Source organism: Bos taurus, chromosome 11, assembly GCF_002263795.3.
Source record: "Bos taurus isolate L1 Dominette 01449 registration number 42190680 breed Hereford chromosome 11, ARS-UCD2.0, whole genome shotgun sequence".
NCBI lineage: Eukaryota > Metazoa > Chordata > Mammalia > Artiodactyla > Bovidae > Bos > Bos taurus.
The window spans coordinates 36,703,080-36,727,361 of NC_037338.1; the positions used below are offsets into that span (position 1 = coordinate 36,703,080).

At 39.3% G+C, this 24,282-nt stretch overlaps 1 long non-coding RNA gene across 1 annotated transcript in view; it reads left to right on the forward strand.

The window, feature by feature from the left end:
• The first annotated feature begins 3,483 nt into the window (after positions 1 to 3,483).
• LOC132346573 (uncharacterized) overlaps positions 3,484 to 24,282 on the forward strand; it is a 45,775-nt gene continuing 24,976 nt past the window's right edge. The window contains exons 1-2 of the long non-coding RNA XR_009496423.1: positions 3,484 to 3,746; positions 7,247 to 7,409. This is a non-coding gene — a long non-coding RNA (uncharacterized lncRNA). The remainder of the gene's footprint in view (positions 3,747 to 7,246; positions 7,410 to 24,282) is intronic.

The following is a 24,282-nucleotide window of genomic DNA, read 5'->3' on the forward strand; positions in this document are numbered from 1 at the left end:
CCAGGTTTATGTGGATTATCTCATCTAACCTTCAAAGGAATCCTGAGAGAAATTTAGGGCATAGACAGATTAAGTAAGTCATCCCTGGTCATTCAGCTAGTGAAAGGCAGAGTTGGATTTAAACTTAGGCAGTTTGACGATAAAATCTGTAGTCTTGAAAATAAATAGAAGTAGTAAACAAGCTAATTAATTAAATCTGTAGTCATAACTCCAATACTACGGGTTGATGGTTGATGGAATATATGTTACCCTGAGAACCAAAGCCAGGTTCAATAGAATGGAGAAGTAACAAGCAAGAGGTGATAGCTGGGGATGAACATTTCAGTTTAACATCTTGGAGGTTGAGCAGTTTCCGTATCCAAGGAAGCTAAGTGACAAGAAATCAGTAAGGCTGAGGGACTTTCCTGGTGGTCCAGTGGCTAAGATGCCTCACTCTCAGTGCAGGGGGCCTGAGCTCCATCCCTCGTCAGGGAACTAGATCCCACATGCTGCAACTAAGTCCTGGCACAGCCAAATAAATAAATAAAAAGAAGTCAGTAAGGCTGAGAAAGTGTGAGGTCAGGTTGTCAAAAAAATCAGAGAGAGCACAAAAAAGTCATAGAGAGCAAAAGTCATGTTAACTTTGTCAGGGATGATGTCATTGTAATGAGAAAAAGGGAAGTTCCTGAAGCTATCAAGGAACAAAAGGGCCAGCCCCAAGGCTGGTAGACAAATCTGATAGGGAAGAGGGTATGTAAACATTGCAAAACAAAGTATGTCTTGTTCATTTGCTCCCCTGCCTCTCAATTTGCAGAGCAGGCGACCCCCTTAATTTTACTTTGGAAAAAAATGAAGAATGAACAAAGGCTAAGAGATGTGTTGCATTGCTATTAATTATGGCTAGTTGATAACAATGTGAAATATAAAGTCTCAATAATTTATTAAATCTTTGTAGTTTGGCTTGTCTCATTTTAACATTGAGAATCAAGCTATTGTATACCTAAGTAATCATTTACTATGAGAATATACAGAGAAATATCTAGAATAGAAATATAAGACTTTTATTCCCAGGTAAAAGTATAATACTTTTATTCACAGAAGCTGCTTTCTTATTTTTCATTAAAATTTCTGGATTTATCTGATATACATGCCATTTAAATATAATTTTTATTTCCTTGGATATTCTTGAATAAAATATTCTCGTGCTGTTACATGGCAGAAATTATATTCATTGCCACTGTTTTGATGACATTTTTTCAAAAATCTCTTGCTCCTTGGTGGCTCAGATGGTAAAGAATCTGCCTACAATTCAGGAGACCTGGGTTCGATCCCTGGGTTGGGAAGATCCCCTGGAGAAGGGCATGGCAACCCACTCCAGTATTCTTGCCTGGAGAATCCGTATGGACAGAGGAGCCTGTCAGGCTACAGTCCATGGGGTTGCAAAGAATCGGACACAACTGAGCAACTAAGCACTGCACCCCCATTCTCAGATTTGTATTAACTTATCCTTCATGAATTCATAGCATTTTTTTGTAATCTCTCTCTGGAATGCTCTCTCTCTCATAGTGATGATAATTATAATAGGAAGATCTCTACTATGCAGTTCTTAATCTCTTTTAAAGTCACAAGCATTTAATGCTGTAGTTTGCTTTTTTGTGTCCCTCTTTATTTCAGCTGATTGTCCTTTCCTCACTGGAGAATGGACTGTGTCATTTAGCAATGAGCTAGCTTATGAGCTTTTATACTTTTGGTTCTAGATCTTTATTGGAAACATCAGATGATGACCTGACATGTGACATCTAGGTGTATTTTCAACTATTTTCTATGTGTTTCAGCTATTTTCTGATGTGTTAAAACAATTCTGATCTGTTTTTTCCTTCTAGGGCATTTTCTCTTTGAGTAAAATCCTTTGTCATTTTTATAAACACTTTCAGAGAATTTGATTTGAGTTTTAAATGGTTTCAAGGCTGTTCTGGTTTTTAGAATATCTACACCTGAAAGTTTTTGAACTTGAAAAGTACCTAAAGGTTTTACTGATTTAAAACACTCCTGAAATAAATAGTTCAGTTCCCCGTAATAGGTTAGTTTGTTGAATTTATTTTGCAGTTGCCTTTCTGTTTTTCCTATGCCAAATGAAAGCTTAGCACTGTCTCTCTTCAGAGAAGGCAATGGCAACCCACTCCAGTACTCTTGCCTGGAAAATCCCATGGATGGAGGAGCCTGGTAGGCTGCAGTCCATGGGGTTGCTAAGAGTCGGGCACGACTGAGCGACTTCGCTTTCACTTTTCACTTTCATGCATTGGAGAAGGAAGTGGCTACCCACTCCAGTATTCTTGCCTGGAGAATCCCAGGACAGGGAGCCTGGTGGGCTGCCGTCTCTGGGGTCGCACAGAGTCGGACACTACTGAAGCGACTTAGCAGTAGCATCATGTCCATTGAGTCCATGATGCCATCTCTTGCCTGATAACAGTCATTTGTTTCTGCATTCTTTTGTTCTCTTCAGTCAATTCACTCAGTAGTGTCCGACTCTTTGCAACCCCAGGAACTCAGCACATCTAGCTTCCCTGTCTATCACCAACTCCCGGAGCTTGCTCAAACTCATGTCCATCAAGTTGACCTGTTCAAAGGCAAACATCATGGCTAGGCTTAGATCACAAATTAGCTTAGGTCAAAAAATGGTTTCTCTTATGTCAAGAAAGCCATGCCTGGTTCTCTTTCTCCAGGGACCCTCTGCCCTATCTACTTACCCTTATTTCCTTGGCTGCCAACCTGACCCACAGTCATTGCCTTCATCGTCTCTGGCCTGGGCTCTTTCTTTGCTCAAAATGTCACCTTTAGGAAGCCTTCTCTGAGCCCTTACTATTTTTTTCTGACCTCTTATTTTATCTCTCTTTTTTTTGGTGGACGGGGGGCAATGCGAGGCTTGAGGATTGTAATACCCTGACCAAGGAGTGAACCCAGGCACCCAGCAGTAGACGTGTGGAGTCCTACCTACTGGACCACCACGGGCTTTCATGACCTCATTTTATTTTATTTTATTAATGATTTTAATTAATTTATTTACTCATTTTTGGTTGTGCTGGATCCTCCTTGCTGTGCGGGTTTTTCTCTAGTTGCAGGGTGAGGGCTTCTCGTTGTGGTAGCTTCTCTTGCAAAAGCATGGGCTGTAGGGTGTGAGGGCTTCTGTAGCTGTGGCTCCCAGGCTCTAGAGTACAGACTCAATATTTGTGGCACACGGGCTTAGTTGGCCCACAATATACGGGATCTTCTCGGACCAGGGATTGAACCCATGTGTTCTGCATTGGCAGGCCATTTCTTATCCATTGTGCCACCAGGGAAGCCCCCTGACCCTCTGTTTTAAATTACACTCTTAAAGCAATCTGTTCTTTTTCCCTGCCATTGTTTTATTCATATAGTATTTACTGTCCTCTGATATATTTTAATGGGTATATTATTTATTACCTGTACTGCCACATACTCAAATATAAGTTTCATTTGGAGTTTGAGTTTATTGATTGAATAGTGTCAGACACAGAGAAGTCTCTATGAGAGAGAAAAAAAAAAAGAATGAGTAAATTTAGCAGTTAGCGTGAGAAGTGAGTATAGTATAACCAAATCTATGGTTTTTCCAGTAGTCATGTACAGATATGAGTTGGACCGTAAAGAAGGCTGAGCACTGAAGAATTGATGCTTTCAAACTGTGGTGCTGGAGAAGACTCTTGAGAATGCCTTGGACAGCAAGGAGATCAAACCATTCAATCCTAAAGGTAATCAACCCTGACTATTCGTTGGAAGGGCTAATGCTGAAGCTGAAGTTCCAGTACTTTGGCCACCTGACACGAAGAGCTGACTCACTGGAAAAGACCCTGAAGCTGGGAAAGAGAGAAGGCAAAAGGAGAAGGGGGTGACAGAGGATGAGGTGGTTAGATAGCATCACTGACTCAAAGGACATGAATTTGAGCAGACTCCAAGAGATAGTGAAGGAAAGGAGAACCTGGTGTGCTGCAGTCCATGGGGTGGAAAAGAGTTGGACACAACTTAGCGACTGAACAACAACAATGAGAAGTGACAATTGTTTACTAAACAAAGTAATCCCTGGGACATTGGATAAGAATCTGTGATTGTGCTTACAGGGGAAACTTTAAGAAGCTTAGTGGAATGCAGACAGGTGGGAAACACCTGAGAACTCAAACCTTTGTGTGGCTGGCTTCCTTCCTTCCCTTTTGGGTTCCTTTGGTGAAGATAAGGGTGGGGCTGGGGTCATGTTCATCTTTACTTAGTTTAGCTAAGGTAGATTGAAGCTGTAGGTATTGCATTTTACCTGATGATCTCAAACTGTGTGATACTATTCAGCTAGCTTCTCCATTCTCCAGTCTGTCATAAACTGTGTGTGGCTTTTACAGAAGTGAGAATTCTTATATCTCTCCCTCATCAGGACAGTTTCCTCCTGCAGGATCCCACTTTACTCAAGCCGTACTCCCTGCTCCATATTAGTGTGAATGTAGTTTACTCCTGGGATAGCATCTCTCTACTTCTGTCTTTCCTTCCCTTCCACTGCTCTGCCATCTCTAAATGATACAGCCACAGTCTTTCACTTCAGACTTTTCAAAGTGTGACCAGCTTTCCTATGTACCCCCAAATTCTAGGAGATACAAGTTAAGCTCTTCAAATGATTCTCTTAAAAACTTCTTTATTTGAGGGGTAGGAACTCCCCTCTCCCGTCTCCTGTATTGGATGGTAGGGGCAGGAATGTACAGAAATGCTGGGGACCTACCTCACCACTTGCTTCTTCAGCCTCAGTGAATTTCTCACCAACTCACGTAGTCTGGTTCAGTTCAGTTTAGTCGCTCAGTCATGTCCGACTCTTTGCGACCCCCTGAACCGCAGCACGCCAGGCCTCCCTGTCCGTCACCAACTGCTGGAGTCTACCCAAACTCATGTCCATTGAGTCGGTGATGCCATCCAACCGTCTCATCCTCTGTCGTCCCCTTCTCCTTCTGCCCTCAATCTTTCTCAGCATCAGGGTCTTTTCAAATGAGTAGTCTGGAGGTGGATCATAACTTAACGCTGATAAAACTTGTGTCTCAATGTTTTAACATGTTCAGAAAAGCACCTGCCTTTAGAGCATGGAAAGTATTTGACATCTTGTGCAAACAGCAGAGGCCTCAACTGAGCCTGAGACTCTCACCCACCACTCATTTTAGATTCGTTGGTCAATTTGCCTTCCATCCCCAACACACCCTCTTCATTTCATTCACAGTCCCTGAAATATATGAAAGACTCTCTTCTCTGTCCAAGTAACAGATGACTGAACTAGAGATGGACTCCTAACCCTGGGAGGAATCCAAAGATGGTCCATTCTGGTTCTCTCCTGACAATATGAACTGAGATTTAAGAACCTGTAGTACGATGGTAGTAGATGATTGAACTCAGAGTTATTTAGCATCAGGACTGAGAGTCCTAATGGATGAACTGGTGAGTAAACAGAAGAAGGAAGCAGAAGCAAACAGGAAGGCATACAGCCAGAGACATGGGGAGAGCAGTGACTGTTGCTTTTCCATTTCCTGGAGACATTCTACCATGCTGTCTGCATTTGTTTCTGTAAGATTCTTTTATGTTCTTTCTTTTTTATAGTCTCTCTTTTTATATCAGCTGGTTGAGTGAGAAATGACTGCTCCTTGCAAAGAAATGGAACAGACTAGAATAATAAATTTGTAAAGGATTATTTTTTTCTGTATGACATTTTCTTTAGTATGCCTCAGTGGATATTTTGAATTTAAAACATATCATAATCCCACACTACTCAGAGTACTGTCTGAGGACCAGCAGTTTAGGCATCACTAGGAGTGTTAGAAACGCAGAATCTCGGCCTCCCCAGATCTACTGAATCATAGGATCCCAGGTGATTTCATACGCATTTGACAGCTTGTGAAGCCTAACTGTAATTTACTCTACACGTTTGGTCAAATCAGGTCAGTTCAGTTGCTCAGTCGTGTACTACTCTTTGCGACCCCATGGACTGCAGCATGCCAGGCTTCCCTGTCTATCACTAACTCCCGGAGCTTACTCAAACTCATGTCCATCAAGTTGGTGATGCCAGCCAGCCATCTCATCCTCTATTGTCCCCTTCTCCTCCTGCCTTCAATTTTTCCCAGCATCAGGGACTTTTCCAGTGAGTCAGTTCTTCGCATCAGGTGGCCAGAGTATTGGAGTTTCAGCTTTAGCATCAGTCCTTCCAATGACTGGTCAAATCAGTCTTCCTGAAATACTGCTTTCATCATATCCCTAGAATTTTAAATGTTCCTCGTTGCTCTCAGAAAAGTCAAATGCCCCAGTCTGACACTCACAGTTAAACAAACGTCATCTGTGTCTCTAATCTTTCTTATATGGATGTCCACTCCAGCTAAATCAGTCTAGTTGGTTATTCTCCAAATATGCCAAGTGTGATATTCAGGGACTTTGCTCATGACATTTGCCTGTCTGGAATTTTCCTTCCCATCTCCCTGCATCCCTCCTTGAAAGACCGGTTCAGTTTCTGCATCTCACTTCAGCTCACACTGTTGTTTCATCCTCTGATCATCTGTAACTCTACAGTAGCTATTCTAGGGTAGTTTTTTGTTTGTTGTATTTTTGTATTTTTTATACTTACAGGCTCTCCTCCCTCATCAGTGCTTACCACAATGTGGTGCATATACCAGTGTCTCTATTCATTGGTTACATCTTTATTTTTTTAATGGCTTTTAATTGGGAAGAGACTTGTTACTGTATACAGTTCTAATTTTTCTAATTTCTTTAACCAAGCAGGGGTTAGGTCCAAACAGAAAGAAACTTAAAGCAGAGTGCTCACTCCCTTTTGTATTTGGATGTAAATTTTCATCACACTCTGAGAGTGCACTTATTTCTGTGACATTTTTATTCCCCATCATTATACAAAGATGGGACCTATATAAGCACATGTTGTATAAGGGAAAGTTTTAATGGATCTCTTTTTAAAATATATCTGAAATATTATTGCAGTTGATGTGGTATGTACACATAATTTAGGAGTCAATTGCTCTGTAATTCTTCTTATGAAAAACAGTATCCCTCTCTACCTCCATCTTGCAGTATCCTTGAGCATTAGCAGAGTAAGGAAGTGTAGATGCCTCAGTGCTACTATGTTAAGTCTACGTTCGACTTAGGCAGGTGGTCATGAGTGGAAGGAGAAGCAGATATGAGTGAGTATAGGCTTCCATTTGTAAGCCATTTTCACTCTCCTCTCCTTTAGATTTGAGCTGGTAGAACATGAAAAAGCTGAAGAGACTCAAGATGTGCCTGTGCTGGGACCTGATAACTGAGAGTGTGGTCCACAAAACTGCATGTGCATCAGTACCATCTGGAGAGCTGTTACTGGGCCCCACTCCAGTGATTCTGACTTAAGAAGTTTTGAGGTAAGGCCCCCACATTTGTGTTTCTTTCCTCCTTTTCTTTTTAAGAAACAAGAGCCACGTTTTTTGTCTGTTCATTTCTTGCATCTGAAGTACTCCTTGATGGCATCATGTGCCTGAGACTCTTTGCCATAGTCCTTACCTACCACATAGATGCAACCAACCACTTTACTGGGTTTTCCCTCTCAGTCAGTTTTAAGAGAATCTACCCATTCCTCTGGGGCTTCCCTGGTGGCTAAGTGGTAAAGAATCCACCTGCCAATGCAGGAGACATGAGTTTGATCCCTGGGTTGGGAAGATCCCTTGGAGAAGGAAATGGCAACCCATTCCAGTATTCATGCCTGAAAAATCCCATGGACAGAGAAGCCTGGTAGGCTCCAGTCCATGGAGTCACAAAAGAGTCAGACACAACTTAATGACTAAACAACAACAACAACAACAACCCATTCCCGTAGTTTCTTGTTGTCATCAGCCCTAATTGCATTGATTTGGTGTATAGCACAGAGGCCTCCACCAGTTCGTGTGCATGGGGAGAGAAGCCCCAGGCTGGTGGGGAGGGAGTAGGAGCCTCTCTCAAACGTGTAAAAGGAATCAATTGGTGTGCTTCCTTTCTCACCTGCACTATCAGACTTCTCACAGGATTTAAATAAGTGCCTTGGAATGCTGAGCAATTTCCAGGAATCTATGTGCAAATGCTCATATCCCTACAATTCTAAAGAAAGCCAAGCTGCCGTTCTTTTTCTAAGGGGTAATATTCTGTTATCAATGTGGAAAAAGTTTCCATGTGGAAAAAAGTCAACTGATTTCTTATTGGCAGTCTCAGCTATTTACTATTTCATTAACATATAATGTTAATTTTATCTGTAATTTAATTACAAGTTGATTCAGTTCAGTTCAGTCGCTCAGTCATGTCCAACTATTTGTGACCCCATGGACTGCAGCACGTGAGGCCTCCCTTATCCATCACCAACTCCCAGAGTTGACTCAGACTCATGTCCATTGAGTCGGTGATGCCATCCAGCCATCTCATCCTCTGTCATCCCCTTCTCCTCCTGCCTTCAATCTTTCCCAGCATCAGGGTCTTTTCCAATGAGTCAGTTCTTTACATCAGGTGGCCAAAGTATTGGAGCTTCAGCTTCAACATCCGTCCTTCCAATGAATATTCAGGACTAATTTCCTGTAGGATGGACTTGTTGGATCTCCTTGCAGTCCAAGGGACTCTCAAGAGTCTTCTCCAGCACCACAGTACAAAAGCATCAATACTTCGGTGCTCAGCTTTCTTTATAACTGACTCTCACATCTATTCATTACTATTGGAAAATCCATAGTTCTGACTAAATCGACCTTTGTTGGCAAAGTAATGTCTCTGCTTTTGAATATGCTGTCTAGGTTGGTCATAACTTTTCTTCCAAGGAGCAAGCGTCCTTTAATGTCATGGCTACAGTCACCATCTGCAGTGATTTTGGAGCCCCAAAAATAGTCTGTCACTGTTTCCACTGTTTCCCCATCTATTTGACATGAAGTGATAGGACCAGATGCCGTGATCTTTGTTTTCTGAATGTTGAGTTTTAAGCCAACTTTTTCACTCTCCTCTTTTGCTTTCATCAAGAGGCTCTTTAGTTCGTCTTTGCTTTCTGCCATAAGGCTGGTGTCATCTGCATATCTGAGGTTATCGATATTTCTCCTGGCAGTCTTGATTCCAGCTTGTGTTCATCCAGCCCAGCATTTCACATGATGTACTCTGCATTAAAGTTAAATAAGCGGGGTGATTATATACAGCTTTGACATATTCCTTTTCCTATTTGGAACCAGTCTGTTGTTCCATGTCCAGTTCTAACTGTTGCTTCCTGACCTGCATACAGGTTTCTAAACAGGAAAGTCAGGTGGCCTGGTATTCCCATCTCTTGAAGAATTTTCCACAATTTATTGTGATCCACACAGTCAAAGGCTTTGGCATAGTCAATAAAGCAGAAGTAGATGTTTTTCTGGAACTCTCTTGCTTTTTCGATGATCCAGCGGATGTTGGCAATTTGGTCTCTGGTTCCTCTGCCTTTTCTAACACCAGCTTGAACATCTGGAAGTTCATGGTTCACATACTGTTGAAGCCTGGCTTGGAGAATTTTGAGCATTACTTTGCTAGCATGTGAGATGAGTGAAATGTGTGGTAGTTTGAGCATTCTTTGGCATTGCCTGTCTTTGGGATTGGAATGAAAACTGACCTTTTCCAGTCCTGTGGCCACTGCTGAGTTTTCCAAATTTGCTGGCATATTGCATGCAGCACTTTCACAGCATCATCATTCAGGATTTGAAAGAGCTCAACTGGAATTTCATCATCTCCACTAGCATTGCTCGTAGTGATGCTTCCTAAGGCCCACTTGATTTTGCAGTCCAGGATGTCTGGCTCTAGGTTGTTGATCAAACCATCATGATTATCTGGGTCATGAAGTTCTTTTTTGTATAGCTCTTCTGTGTATTCTTGCCACCTCTTCTTAATATCTTCTGCTTCTGTTAAGTCTATACCATTTCTGTCCTTTACTGTGCCCATCTTTGCATGAAATGTTCCCTTGGTAACTCTTAATTTTCTTGAAGAGATCTCTAGACTTCCCCATTCTATTGTTTTCCTCTATTTCTTTGCACTGATCACTGGGGAAGGCTTTCTTATCTCTCCTTACTATTCTTTGGAACTCTGCATTCAAATGGGTTTATCTTTCCTTTTCTCCTTTGCCTTTCAACACAGAATTGTAAAGCAATCATCCTCCAATTAAAAATAAATGAAATTTTTACAAAAACCTAAATTTATCAATGAAAAGAGGATCTCAACACAGACTCACGTGGGTCTATGCATTCACTACAAGAGAGCGGAAACTCAGGTCAGCACTGTTCCTCGATAAACAGCGTCAAGGACGCCATCTGTCTGTGGGAAAGTGACCGCCCCAGGTCACATGATGTCCAGGAGTAAACCCAGAATTTGAGACTCACAAATAAAGACTACAGGGGGACGGACGTCCCTGGGGTCCACTGGTTGAGAATCCACCTGCCAGCGCAGCAGGCAGTGGTTTGATCCCTGGTTGGGGAACTAAAATCTCACACATGCCGCAGCTACAACCCAAGGCAGTCAAAAGAGAAAAACACTATTTGTAAGGCCACCTCAGACAACCATTTTACGTTTTTGCATTTCTTTTCCTTGAGGATGGTCTTGATCTCTGCCTCCTGTTCAGTGTCATGAACCTCCATCCATAGTTCTTCAGGCACTCTGTCTGTCAGATCTGATCCCTTGAATTTATTTCTCACTTCTACTATATAATCATAAGGGATTTGATTTAGGTCACACCTCAATGGTCTAGTGGTTTTCCCTGCTTTCTTCAATTTAAGTCTGAATTTGGCAATAAGGAGTTCATGGTCTGTGCCACAGTCAGCTCTTTGCATCCAAAGATGCAAAGATCTTTGCAGCCAAAGATGCATATGTGCAGCCAAAGATGGTGAAGCTCTATACAGTCAGCAAAAACAAGACTGGGAGCTGACTGTGGCACAAGTTGATTCAGTTCTGTTCAGTTGCTCAGTCGTGTCCGACTCTTTGCGACCCCATGAATTGCAGCACGCCAGGCCTCCCTGTCCATCACCAACTCCCGGAGTTCACTGAGACTCACGTCCATTGAGTCAATGATGCCATCCAGCCATCTCATCCTCTGTCATCCCCTTCTCCTCCTGACCCTAATCCCTCCCAGCATCAGAGTCTTTTCCAATGAGTCAACTCTTCGTATGGGGTGGCCAAAGGACTGGACTTTCAGCTTTAGCATCATTCCTTCCAAAGAAATCCCAGGGCTGATCTCCTTCAGAATGGACTGGTTGGATCTCCTTGCAGTCCAAGGGACTCTCAAGAGTCTTCTCCAACACCACAGTTCAAAAGCATCAATTCTTCAGCACTCAGCCTTCTTCACAGTCCAACTCTCACATCCATACATGACTACTGGAAAAGCCGTAGCCTTTACTAGACGAACCTTTCTTGGCAAAGTAATGTCTCTGCTTTTGAATATGTTATCTAGATTGGTCATAACTTTCCTTCCAAGGAGTAAGCATCTTTTAATTTCATGGCTGCAGTCACCATCTTCAGTGATTTTGGAGCCCAGAAAAATAAAGTCTGACACTGTTTCCACTGGGAAATATTAAAAAAAAACAACAACAAAAACAACAAAGAAACAAAGGACCTCCACCAACTTGACATAGAGGCTCATCACAGTTGGATGGAAGCATGCAAAGATGGACTTGGCACTTGTCTAAGGGTTTGGCAGCTTTGTGAGTTCCACGTGCCAGGCCATCATGGATGACGATGGTCTTCAGCACCTCTTGTAAAGCAGGATTAATGTCTATTACACCTCCAGCAACAATGCCTTCTTCAGCCATGGCGGTAGGTTATGGGTACTTTCTTGGCCATGGCAGTAGATTATGGGTACTGCTCATCTGGAATGCACATGAGCCTCTGCCTCCACAGTAGTGGCCGGGAGACAGCAAGAATTTTCATTTTTAACAGATTTTAGATGATTCCTAGTTGATGCTGCTGGTTCAGGGACTGCATTTGAGAATCACTAATATAGGCGGAAAAAAATATAAAAAGGGAAAAAAACTGAATAAGTATGATTTATTCATCTAGGTCCTTCTTGAAGGTCTGAAAATTGTAACATTAACTCAAATAACAGGTTTTAAATGAACAAAAAGCACAGTTGTTTATTAAATAGAAGCGTTTATCCTTTTTGCTCTTTATAGCAAGTGTTTGCAAACATCAATGTCTATCTGAGAAAGACTTTTAGTTTTATTTATTAAAATTTGTGAATGCGAAGGAAATATGTTTGTTTTCATACGACAGTGAAATTAGTAAACGATGATAGAAGTAGTCTGTAGATTGCTTTCATCTTGTGTTCTCATAGATGTTTTGGATAAGCTGATTTTTTTTGCCAATTGAGTATTGGTCACCTATTTTCTTTTTAATTTTATTTATTTATTCATTTATTTTTGGCTGCACTGGGTCTTCATTGCTGCGTGAAGGCTTTCTCTAGCTGTGGTGAGCAGGGGTACTCTCTAGCGTGGTGCTCAGGCTTCCCGTTGTGGTGGTTTCTCTAGTTGGCAGAGCATAGGCTCGGGGGCGTGCAGGCTTCAGTATGAGTGTGGGTTCAGTAGTTGTGGCACACGGGCCCAGTTGCCCTGTGGCATGTGGAATCCTCCCAGACGAGGGGTCAAACCCATGTCCTCTGCGCTTACGGGTGGACTCCCAACTGCTGGACCAGCAGGGAAGTCCAGTCACATTATTGTTTTGCCATTGAATATTTTTGTGTCTGCTGTGTTTTATCTTTTTTTTTTTTTTTCCGTGATTTTTACCAAGATATACTGATACTAAGTGAGTTGACCTCAGATGACTTTCCGAAGAATGAAATCTATAACAGCAGTGGGATGATGTATTGGGTTTTTATTTTTAATGATCATCTTAAAAGTCAAAATACAGCTCCTGCTGATTGAATGATAAAACTCTAATTGTATTGTGATTGCTTCCCCTCTGGGAGAGGAAATATCAGTGCAATACTTTCCACAAATGCTGTTTGAAACTATGCTTTTATTTCTTTTCCTTCCAGTTTTACAGCGATATCATTGACATATAGCACAGTATAAGTTTAAGGTATACAGAGTAATGATTTGATTTACATACATCATGAAGTTATTATCACAATAAGTTTAGTGAACATCCATTATCTCATATAGGTACAAAATTAAAGAAATACAAAAAAAAATTTTTGTGATGAGAACTCTTAGAATTTACTCTTTTAACAATTTTTCTATATAACATACAACAGTGTTAATTGTATTTATTATGTTGTACAGTACAACCCTTGCACTTAATTGTCTTATAACTGAAAATTTGTAACTTTTGCTTACTTCCTACTTTCATCCAGTTCCCCCTCCCCCACCCTCCACCTCTGCTATTCAGAAATCTGATCTCTTTTGTTATGTTTGTTAGCTTTTGAAATATAATCGACCTACAAAAGAATGTTACTTCCTGTTATGCAACAGAATGGTTAGGTATTTCTACATTTCAAACTCGTCACCACAATAAATCTAATTAGAATATGTTACCGTACAAAGATATTCTATAGTTATTGCCTATATTACCCAGTACATTTGCCTATATTACAGTACATTTCATACCCATGACTCATTTATTTTGCAACTGAAAGTTTGTACCTGAAATCTCCCTCAACTATTTCTTTCCTCCTCCTCCCCTCTGGCAAATACCTGATTGTTCTTTGTATCTATAATTCTGTTTTATTATATTTGTTCATTTATCTGTTGTTTTTTTTTGAGATTCCGCATATAAGTGAAATCATATGATATATGTCTTTCTCTGTCTGACTTATTTCACTTAGCATAATAGTCTCTAGCTGCACCCATGATGTCAAAAATGATCAGATTTCATTCTTTTTTGTGGCTGAGTAATAGTCCATTGTATATACACACACAAGCTTTGTGCATTCACCTATTGATGGGCACTTAGGTTGCTTCCATGCTTTGGCTATTGTAAATAATGCTGCAGTGAACATAAGGGTTCATGTATCTTTCCTATATTGCTGGATCATATGATAGTTCTGTTTTTAATTTTTTGAGAAATCTCCATACTGTTTTCCATAATGATTGTACCAATTTACCTTCCCACAAAGTTTATAAGGATTCCCTTTTCTCCATTCCCTTTGCTCCAAAATTGTCACCAACATTTATTATTTGTGGTCTTTTTGATGATAGCTATTCTGACAGATGTGAGATGATAACTCATTGTGGTTTTAATTTTCATTTCTCGAATGATTAACAGTGTTGAGCATCTTTTCATGTACCTATTGGCCATTTTCATGTCTTCATTAGAAAAATGTCTATTCAGATTTTTTGCCCACTTTTTTTTTTTTTTTTTTGCCCACTTTTAAACCAGTTTTGGTTTTTTTTGTTTGTTTGTTTTGTTTTTTTTGTTTTTGTTTTTTTTTTGATGTTGGGTTGTATGAGATATATATATATATGTATTAGATATTAATTCTTTGTTGGTCATATCATTTACAAATATTTTCTCCCATTCAGTAGATGGTCTTTTTCTTTTGTTTACGGTTTCCTTTGCTGTGCCAAAGGTTTTAAGTTTAATTAGAACCTATTTGTTTATTTTTGCTTTTGTTTCCTTTGCCTTAGGAAACAGAAACAAAAAAAAATTATGATTTACACCAAAGAGGGTTCTGTCTGTGTTTTCTTATAGGAATTTTTTGGTCTCAGGTCTTACATTTAAGTCTTTAATCTATTTTGAATTTACTTTTGTGCATGATATAATAGAGTACTCCAGATTGATTCTTTTCCATGTAGCTTTCCAGTTTTCCCCAGTTTATTGAAGAAGCTGTCCTTTTCTCACTGTATATTCTTGCCCCCTTTGTCATAGATTAATTGACCATAAGTGTGTTGGTTTATTTTTGGGTTCTCTATTCTGTTCCATTAATGTATGTGTCTGTTTTTGTGCCAATACCACACTGTTCTGGTGATTGTAGCTTTGTAATGTACTTTGAGCTCAGGGAACATGATTCCTCCAGCTTTGTTTTTCTTTCTCAAGATTATTTTGGCTATTCGGGATCTTTTGTGATTCCATACAAGTTATAGAATTATTTGCTCTAGTTCTGTGAAAAATGCTATTGGCATTTTGGTAGGGGTTGCATTGAATTTGTAGATTGCCTTAGGTAGTATGGTTATTTTACCAATATTAATTCTTACAACCCATTAACATAGAATATCTTCCCATTTGTTTGTGTCATCTTCAATGTCTTTCATCAGTGTCTTATAATTTTTTGAATACAGGTCTTTTATATCATTTGTTAGATTTATTCCTGTACATTTTGTTCTTGTTGATGTTATGGTAAATGAAAATATTGCTTTTAAACAAGGCCTTAAAATACCTTGTGTGCATGTGTGTGCTAGAGTACTGAGAGTACTGGAGAGTATGGTGGAGTGGGTTGCCAGGTCCTCCTCCAGGGGATCTTCCTGACCCAGGGATCAAACTCACGGCTCTTATGGCTCCTGTATTGACAGGAAGGCTCTTTACCACTAGTGCCACCAGAGAAGCCCCTTAAAATACCTTACTATTGATTATAAACCAGTGGGTGGAAAAAACTTTTTTTTAAGCCAAAAACAATACGTCCTAGTAGTTGCCATCATGATAGAAAGCAACATAGTTATTTCAGTTATTCTGTTATTACCTAAAACCAGAATCAACAAACTAGAGGACCAAATCTGTTTCACCAACTATTTTTATAAATAAAATGTTATTGCAGTACAGGTAAGCTCATTCATTATAGAAGTGTCTTTGGCTCCTTTTACACTATAGCTGCAGAGTTGATTAGTTGTGACAGAACCCATGGGTTTCCCAGGAGAATATGGCAACCCACTCCAGTATTCTTGCCCAGAGAATCCCCATGGACAGAGAAGCCTGGCACGCTACAGTCCATAGGGTTGCAGAGTCGGACACAACTGAAGTGACTTAGCCTGCACACATGACAGAACCCATATGACCTATGAAGCCTAAAATGTTTATTATCTGAACCTTTACAGAAAAAGTTTACCAACTCCTGGCCTCCCATGTAATATTTATGATGGCAATTTTTAATTTGTTAAGGTAGAGTTGATCTTTTGAAAATGCCAAAAATTCATTTGAAAAAAAGAAAGGTTAATAATTTGAGTGATCACATGTTCTGATGCCATTTTGTCCAAAATAAAATGTGAGTGTATTTAAACTATTTTTTAATGATTTCATTAGGACAACCTACTGAATGGGAGAAAATATTTGTAAATGATATGACCAACAAAGAATATCTAATACATATATATATGTGTGTGTGTATGTACACATATATATATATATACACACACACATATATATATCTCTCTCATACAATTCAACATCAAAAAAAAAACAAAACCTGGTTTAATGGCCATAGAATTCATAAGGATTTCATTTATAAGTAGGCTCTGAAGAACCAAAGTGGGATTCCCAGAATGTCTGAGCATTATTGAAATAAACATATAGAGAATTATTCTTTTAAATTAAAAATTAGCTTTCCTTTATTGCCTATTCTGCCTTCTTTTTAAAAAAAATCAATCCTGGATAAAAATGTCTACCTGATTCCAAAATAACTGAACAAATAGCTTGCACATTATCTAGGGTACAAAAGATGTTGTATGATAGAACTTTTTATTTTACAGCTGAGGTGTACTGGTATAAACATATAACTCTGAATTTAATTGACCATCTGAGAAACTTTAATCAACAGTTCACAGTTTAATAAACAGTTCACAGACTGTTTTGTGAAGAGAGTCACATTATAAGTGCTCAGACTACATAAATACGTTGGCTAGCCTTTGGCCAATGAGCAAAGTGAAAAATAAAAATTGACCCCTAGAGAAATTTATGTTATCTTACTAGTGCTATTACTAAGCTTGCTTTTCCCCACAACTTTCTATTCTGAAAAATTTCAAATCTATGGAAAAGTTGCAAGAATAACAAGACTCCTATACTCTTTTTCTTGATCATCAGTTGTTAATATTTTGTCAAATTTGCTTCTCTCTCTCCTTTCCTTCCTTCCTCTCTCCCTTCTTTCCTTCCTTTTTTTTTTTTTGCTGAATCATTTGAAAATAAGATGTAGATATAACATTTTACCCTTAAATACTTTAGCATGCATAACCTGAGACTATAACCTTATGGTTATTTCAAAAAGTTTCCATGAATTTCCAAGTGATTGTGTTTTTTATTGTGTTGTTATTTTTGTGGATGATGATACCATTTTACATTTTATGTATGTATGTGTGAACATATATTTTATTATTCTTGAGTAAATAACTTGGAGTGGAATTGCTGGATCTCGTGAAAAATGTTTGTTTAACTTCATAAAAAAACCTCCATACTTTTAAAGAGTAATTGTCATTTTAGCATTTCCATAACCATAATCAATGGTTCAATTGCTCTGTATCCTCATGAATACTTGATTTTGCGAGTCTTTTGCATTGTAACCATTCTAATGTGTCTCTTGTGGTATTACATTATGACAGTTTGCATTTGCCTTATGACTAAGCATGTTGAATTTTTTTCATATTGCATTTATAGATAATTTTGAGGGGGTACAGTGTCTAAATATTTTGCCCATTAAAAAAATAAACTTTTAATTTTAGAGCGATTTTAGATTTACCAAAAAATTGCAAGATTGTATAGAGAGTTCCCATATCCTCTGTACCCAGTTTCCTCTGTTATTAACATCTTATATTAGCATGCTAATATTTGTTACAATTAATGAATCAGTATTTCTACATTATTATTAATTAATGTACATGCTTTATTCATATTCCCTTAAGTGTTGCCTAATGTCTTCTTTCTGTTTCGGAATCCCATCTAGGATATCAGATTACATTTAGCCATCCTGTCCTTTAGGCTGTTCTAGGCTATGACAGTTCCTGACTTTTTTTGTTTTTGATGACCTTAATAATTTTGAAGAGTACTCATTAAGTATTTTTAGAATGTGGAATGTCCCTCCATTGGGATTTGTCAGTTATTTTTCTTTTGATTATGCTGGTATTATGGTTTGGGGGAGGAAACTATAGAGTTTAAAGTGCCATTTTTATCACGTCATAACAAAGATACATACTATCACATGACTAATCCCTGTTGATGTTGACCTTAATAACTTGGTGGAGGTAATGTTTGTCAGGTTTGTTATACTTTTTTCTCAAAATGTATTTTGTATTTTTTCCTTTTTATGCATTTCCAAAACAATGTGTTTCTAAAAAATAATAGCTGATCGTAATACTCCCAATATAAGATAGTTTTGCTAAGTTAGTCTTCGATGCTCTCCAACTTCCTTTTCCTCTAACAAGTATAACAAGCTGTAACAGTGGCCACAACATAGTCTATGTCCTCAAGAAACTCATTTTTCAGGGAGTGGCTAGAGAAGTAAAGAGATCATTGCAACAGTGGGACTGACATGTGCTATAACAGAGGAAAGTTCAGGATGCCATGTGTCACTGATGTAACAAGAGAAGGCTTTATGGAGGAAATAGCTTCTAAGCAGAAACCTGAGAGGAGGAATTAGCCAGATAAAGCTGGAGAGAGGATGATGGAGAGTTCCAGGTAAAGAAGGTGGTTTCTACAGAACAGTAAGTGACAAAGACCATCATGTGTATCAGTCATTTAGGTAGTTTATGAGGACTTAAGGCCAAGACAGACTGTTGGTTGGAGCTTGAGGAGTCCAGAACACAAATACTTAACAAATCACATCAAAGGGTTTAGACCAGCAGTTATCTCTCAGGGTGGGTAGTGGGAGGAGGTAGTACTGTCTCCACTGTCCTGCAACTTACAGAATTCACTTTCTAAATGTAATCATGGCCAAACATTTAAAAATTGGACTAATGTTACATGAGTTTCCTTTCTGGATAGTAAGGGAAGGAGGTAGTAAATTTGATGAAAATTATTTGTTATATAAAATTTTTCCTAACAGGGTTGAGAACCACTAGTATAGACTATGTCAAAGGCAATGAAGAATCCCTGAAAGGGTTTAAAAGGGGAATAACATGATCAGATGTACATTTGGGGAAGATGATTCTGGCTATAATGTGGAGAATAGATTGGAAGGAGCCATCCTGGCAGAATATGGACCAGTTGGATGGCAATTTTGGTAATCCAGGTAGTAGATGATGGTGTCGTAAAATAAGGTATTGGTCATGGAGATAGAACATAATGGTATCTTCCCCTGGATTCTCTAAACAGCTTTACTTATGCAATTATATTCGTTTTCAGGACCAAAATAGCGTTTGAAATTTGAGGTATTTTTAAAAATAATGAAGAAATATTTTGCAGCAGGGCATTTACCCAAGTTTCTTGAATTATATCAATAGTGCAATAATTTAGAGTCAGACTCTGGTTAAGAAGTCTGAGTCCTCGCTTTGACACTGAATAGCCGTAGCTTTGGGAAAATTTGGTTAATTTTTCTAGGCCTCAGTTACTTCATTAGCAAAACGGGGATATTAATTGCATCTGCCATGTTGTAATTCTATGAGCATCAGTATTCACTTCACCTACTTATTAGACCAGCCTTGACTCTAGCTAAAAGGAGTTTCAGAGGCACATCACGTAATTATCTTTCAAGTAGTGGTTTTGGACTTATCTCAACTATCTACATGCTCACATTTTGTTTCATATTGGGACAAATTTCAGACAATTCTAGGATTGGAATTTCTGAGTAGGATTAGCAGCCATGGAAGAGAGTGAAACTTACCAGGCTTTAACTCAATGCTTTTATAATTTGTTATCATCCTTTAGGGGCATGGAGAAGTATCTTCCAAGGACTTGTGAATGAGGAAATAAAATGGTCCTCTGAGAATAAATTGTAGGATCATGGCAGAAAAATATATAATTACCTGAAAGGGACAGACTTGGGCCAGCTAAAATGTTAGTAACCTAATTGAAGATATTTTAATATGTCCTAAAGATATCAGTCTAAAAAAGGATTGATTGGCGTTCAGTTCCTAGATTTAAAAAAACACACACATAGGCGAAACTGGCAGTATCCATCCAACTCAGATTAGGAAAGGAAATCTTAGCTTGCATGTTTCTGATTCTGATTAGAGGTGAATGCAAGGGTTACAGGGCTTCTCAGGTGGCACTGGTGGTAAAGAACCCACCTGCTGATGCAGAGACACAAGAGACGCGGGTTCAATCCCTGGGTCAGGAAACCTGGAGGAGGTCATGGCAACCCATTCCAGTATTCTTGCCTGGAGAATCCCGTGAACAGAGGAGCCTGGTGGGCTACAGTCCATAGGGTCGAAAAGAATTGAACGTGAATGAAGTGATGTTTCATAAGGCTTTGTAAGTTGTCATTATTAGGTTTTGTAAGTTGTCCTTATTTCTTTTCTTCCTTTTCCTTGGAAATAGGAGGCTTTATTTTTCAATGAGCACTAAGTTACCCAGAATAAGGATGGTACTTCCAGCTTCCTTTGAAACTACGTGTGGCTCTGTGACCAATTGTTTGTCTATGAGATGCATGCTGACATGGTGTGTGCAACTTTCAGAAGTTTCCATAAGAAAAGGGAATGCTTTCCTTTACCCTTACTTTTTCTTTCTTCCTGCTGTTAGAATATGTATGTGATGGCTGGAGATTAAGCAGCTATCTTGAGCTCTCATGAAGTTGAAACCATGTGTTGAGTATGGAGAGTAACAAGATAGTGGAAGCCTGGGTACTTGGTAATGGTGGATCTGCTTTATCAGTCTTGGACTGTTTAATCAGGACTTCCTTTTTGTGAGAGGTCATAACTTGTTCAAGTCTACTTTGTTCAAGCTACTTATATGTGGGGATTTCTACCTCTCACAGCTGAATGTAATCTTAATTACTGCCTCAGAGTCAGTATTAGTTTCCTTTTGCTGAATGAATTACTATAACCTGGTAGATTAATATTAAAATTCAACTTTCAAAAAAAGCTAAGATCATGGCATCTGGTCCCATCACTTCATGGCTGGGAAAACAGATGGGGAAACAATGGAAACAGTGACAGACTTTATTTTCTTGGGCTCCAGAATCACTGCAGATGGTGACTGTAGCCATGAAGTTAAAAGACGCTTGCTCCTTGGCAGAAAAGCTATGACAAACCTAGATAGCATTATCACAAAGCAGAGACATTACTTTACTGACAAAGTCTGTCTAGTCAAAGCTATAGTTTTTCCAGTAGTCATGTATGGATATGAGAGTTGGACCGTAAAGAAGACCGAACATTGAAGAATTGATGCTTTTGAACTGTGGTGTTGGAGAGACTCTTGAGAGTCCCTTGGACTGCAAGATCCAACCAGAAAATCCTAAAGGAGATCAGTCCTGAATATTCATTGGAAGGACAGATGCTGAAGCTGAAGCTGAAGCTCCAATACTTTAGCCACCTGATGTAAAGAACTGACTCACTGGAAAAGACCCTGATGCTGGGAAATAGTGAAGGCAGGAGGAGAAGGGGACAACAGAGGATGAGATGATTGGATGGTATCACCAACACTATGGACATGAGTTGAGCAAGCTCTGGGAGTTGGTGATGGACAGGGAAGCCTGGTGTGCTGCAGTCCACGGGATTGCAAAGAGTTGGACACGACTGAGCGGCTGAACTGAAGTGAATAGCTTACTATAATGCACATGTGTTCTATTATAGTTCTGGAGATCAGGGATCTTAAATGCATCTCATTAAGCTAAGATCAAAGTGTCAGCAGTGCTGCATTCCTTCTTGGAGTCTTTAAGGGGAAATCCACTTCCTTGCCTGTGTAAGCTTCTTGAGGCTCTCTGTGTTCTTCAGCTTATAGCCCCCTGCTGGCATCACTCCAACCTCTTGTTTCCATCATTACAGCCCTTTCTACTGCCTTTGACCTTCTTTTTTCTCTCTCATAAGGAAGCTTGTAATTATACTGAGCCTACCTCAGTAATCGGGCTTCCCTGATAGCTCAGTTTATTAAGAATTTGCCTGCAGTGTAGAAGACCCCAGTTTGATTTCTGGGTCGGGAAGATTCCCTGGAGAAGGAATAGGCTACCCACTCCAGTATTTTGGGGCTTCCCTGATGGCTCAGCTGGTAAAGAATCTGCCTGCAATGTGGGAGACCTGGATTTGATTCCCAATTTGGGAAGATCCCCTGGAGAAGGTAAAGGCTACCCACTCCAGTCTTCTGGCCTGGAGATTTCCACGGACTGTTTAGTCCATGGGGTAGCAGAGTCGGACTGGACTGAGCGATCACACTTCACCAACTCAGTCATCAAGGGATGATCTTCCCATCTCAAGATCCTTCATGTAATCACACCTGCAAAGTCCTTTTGCTGTGTAAGGTAACATATTCACAGGTTCTGAGTGTTAAGATGTAGACATCTTTGGGGGGCCTTTATTCTGTCTGCCACAGTCTTTCAGTCTAGTTCCATATGTTCATCTTGGAGAAGGAAATGGCAACCACTCCAGTATTCTTGTCTGGGAAATCCCATGGGCAGAGGAACCTGGCAGGCTACAGTCCATGGGGTCACAAGAGTCGGGCATGACCGAATGACTGAACACACACACACACTCACACACATGTTCATCTCTCTATTCTTATTACTGAGTAATATTCTGACTATGGTTTGATTTCCCAGGTAGGCTATCTCTAGGGAGAAAATATACAGATCAACAGACACTGAAGTTTCTGTCCCTATGCAGAGATTTCCCATGGCAAATTAGTAAAGTACTTTCTTAGTATGAATTCTCTTTGCCTTGACTTCAAGGAATCAATGAGAACACGCTGGTCCATGTGAGAGGTTAATTTCTCACTGCAAATGAATAAACTGGCATTTGAATATCTACTTCTGTCTCTGCATGAGTCAGCCTCTTGGGGCTCATACCTAGGGCATTGCAAGGAGTGAGTTTCTGGGCCAGATCCTGAGAAGTGGCTGGATCTAATTGTGGTGTTTCAATCAATCCTGCCCAACTCCTGTTGCCTTCCTGGATGACCCCTTGACCATTTCCCTTTAAGTTCCTTCTCCACTGATTTCTAGATCATTAACTTGAAAGGAGTTAGTCAAAGGTGTGTGAAGTAATGTTGTCCTTAAATCATGTTTTTTAATGTAGGAAAAAAATTAGAAAATATTTTAATGGACATTAGGGTTGTTTTTTTTTTAATACTATTAGCTAATATCTGGGTTTGGGTGGACTCCGGGAGGCGGTGACGGACAGGGAGGCCCGGCATGCTGAGTTTCATGGGGTTGCAAAGAGTCAGACATGGCTGAGCAGCTGAGCTGAACTGAACTGAACTAATATCTCTGACAATGTGACAATAAATAAAACATACTTTTAGTTAGGTAGTAAATGAATAAAGCAATGGAAAAATCGAAATTCATTAAACAAATGAATTCTAATGTAACATTTTAAAGAAAAATGGTTATCAGTGATCATATCAGCAGATAAGATATGGTAAATACCAATTGATGAAAGATTCTTTCAACATATGGTAAATATCAATCAACAAAAGATTCTTTTGAGAATATTAAGGTGACTTAGAACTAGCAAATTCTTTTCACTCGATGCATTGAATTGATTGGGGTAAGCATTGCCTGAGAGTGTAACAATCTCTAAAATTTTCTCTCCCACACAGTGAAATGACTATAATTTAATATTCAGTGTTACCAACACTTTCCCTTACATAATAAAAAAATTAAAGGATAAATTAGGAAAAACAAGTTGGATTTATTGAGACAACTCCAGATAACCACTTCCTGGAAGGTGGGAGGACAGATTTATTCTTATCTCTGAGCCTCCTGATTTAAACATTTGTTCTGTGTCCTTGGCCTGGAATGCCCTTCTTGTTGGTCTAGGAAGCACTTCTTCATTCTCTAAGATTCACATTAAATATGACTGTCTCTGTGAAGTCTTCCTTGAGTCTAAGGGGAAGTTAACCCTTACTATCTTCTGTACTACCACTGTGTACTCTGTACTTTTGATAGATATGTTTTCCTTTCTACTATCTGAAAGTCTTGAGAGAAAGAATATATATATATATATATATATATATATACACATATATATATGTATGTATGTATGTATACAGTTATTTATTTATTTTACTTAATATAGCACTTACTATAATACTATATTAGGCATTCTTCCAAGCACTGCATAAATATACAGTCATTTAATCCCCATTAGTTATAAGGAATTGGCTCAGTGGTTATGGAGGCTGAGAAGAAGGCCCATAGAGGGACTGAGAAGTCCAGGATCTGTAGTCAGCAAAGCTGAAGAGCTAGCAGAGCCAGTAGTGTGGTTCCAGTCTAAGTCTTAAAGCCAG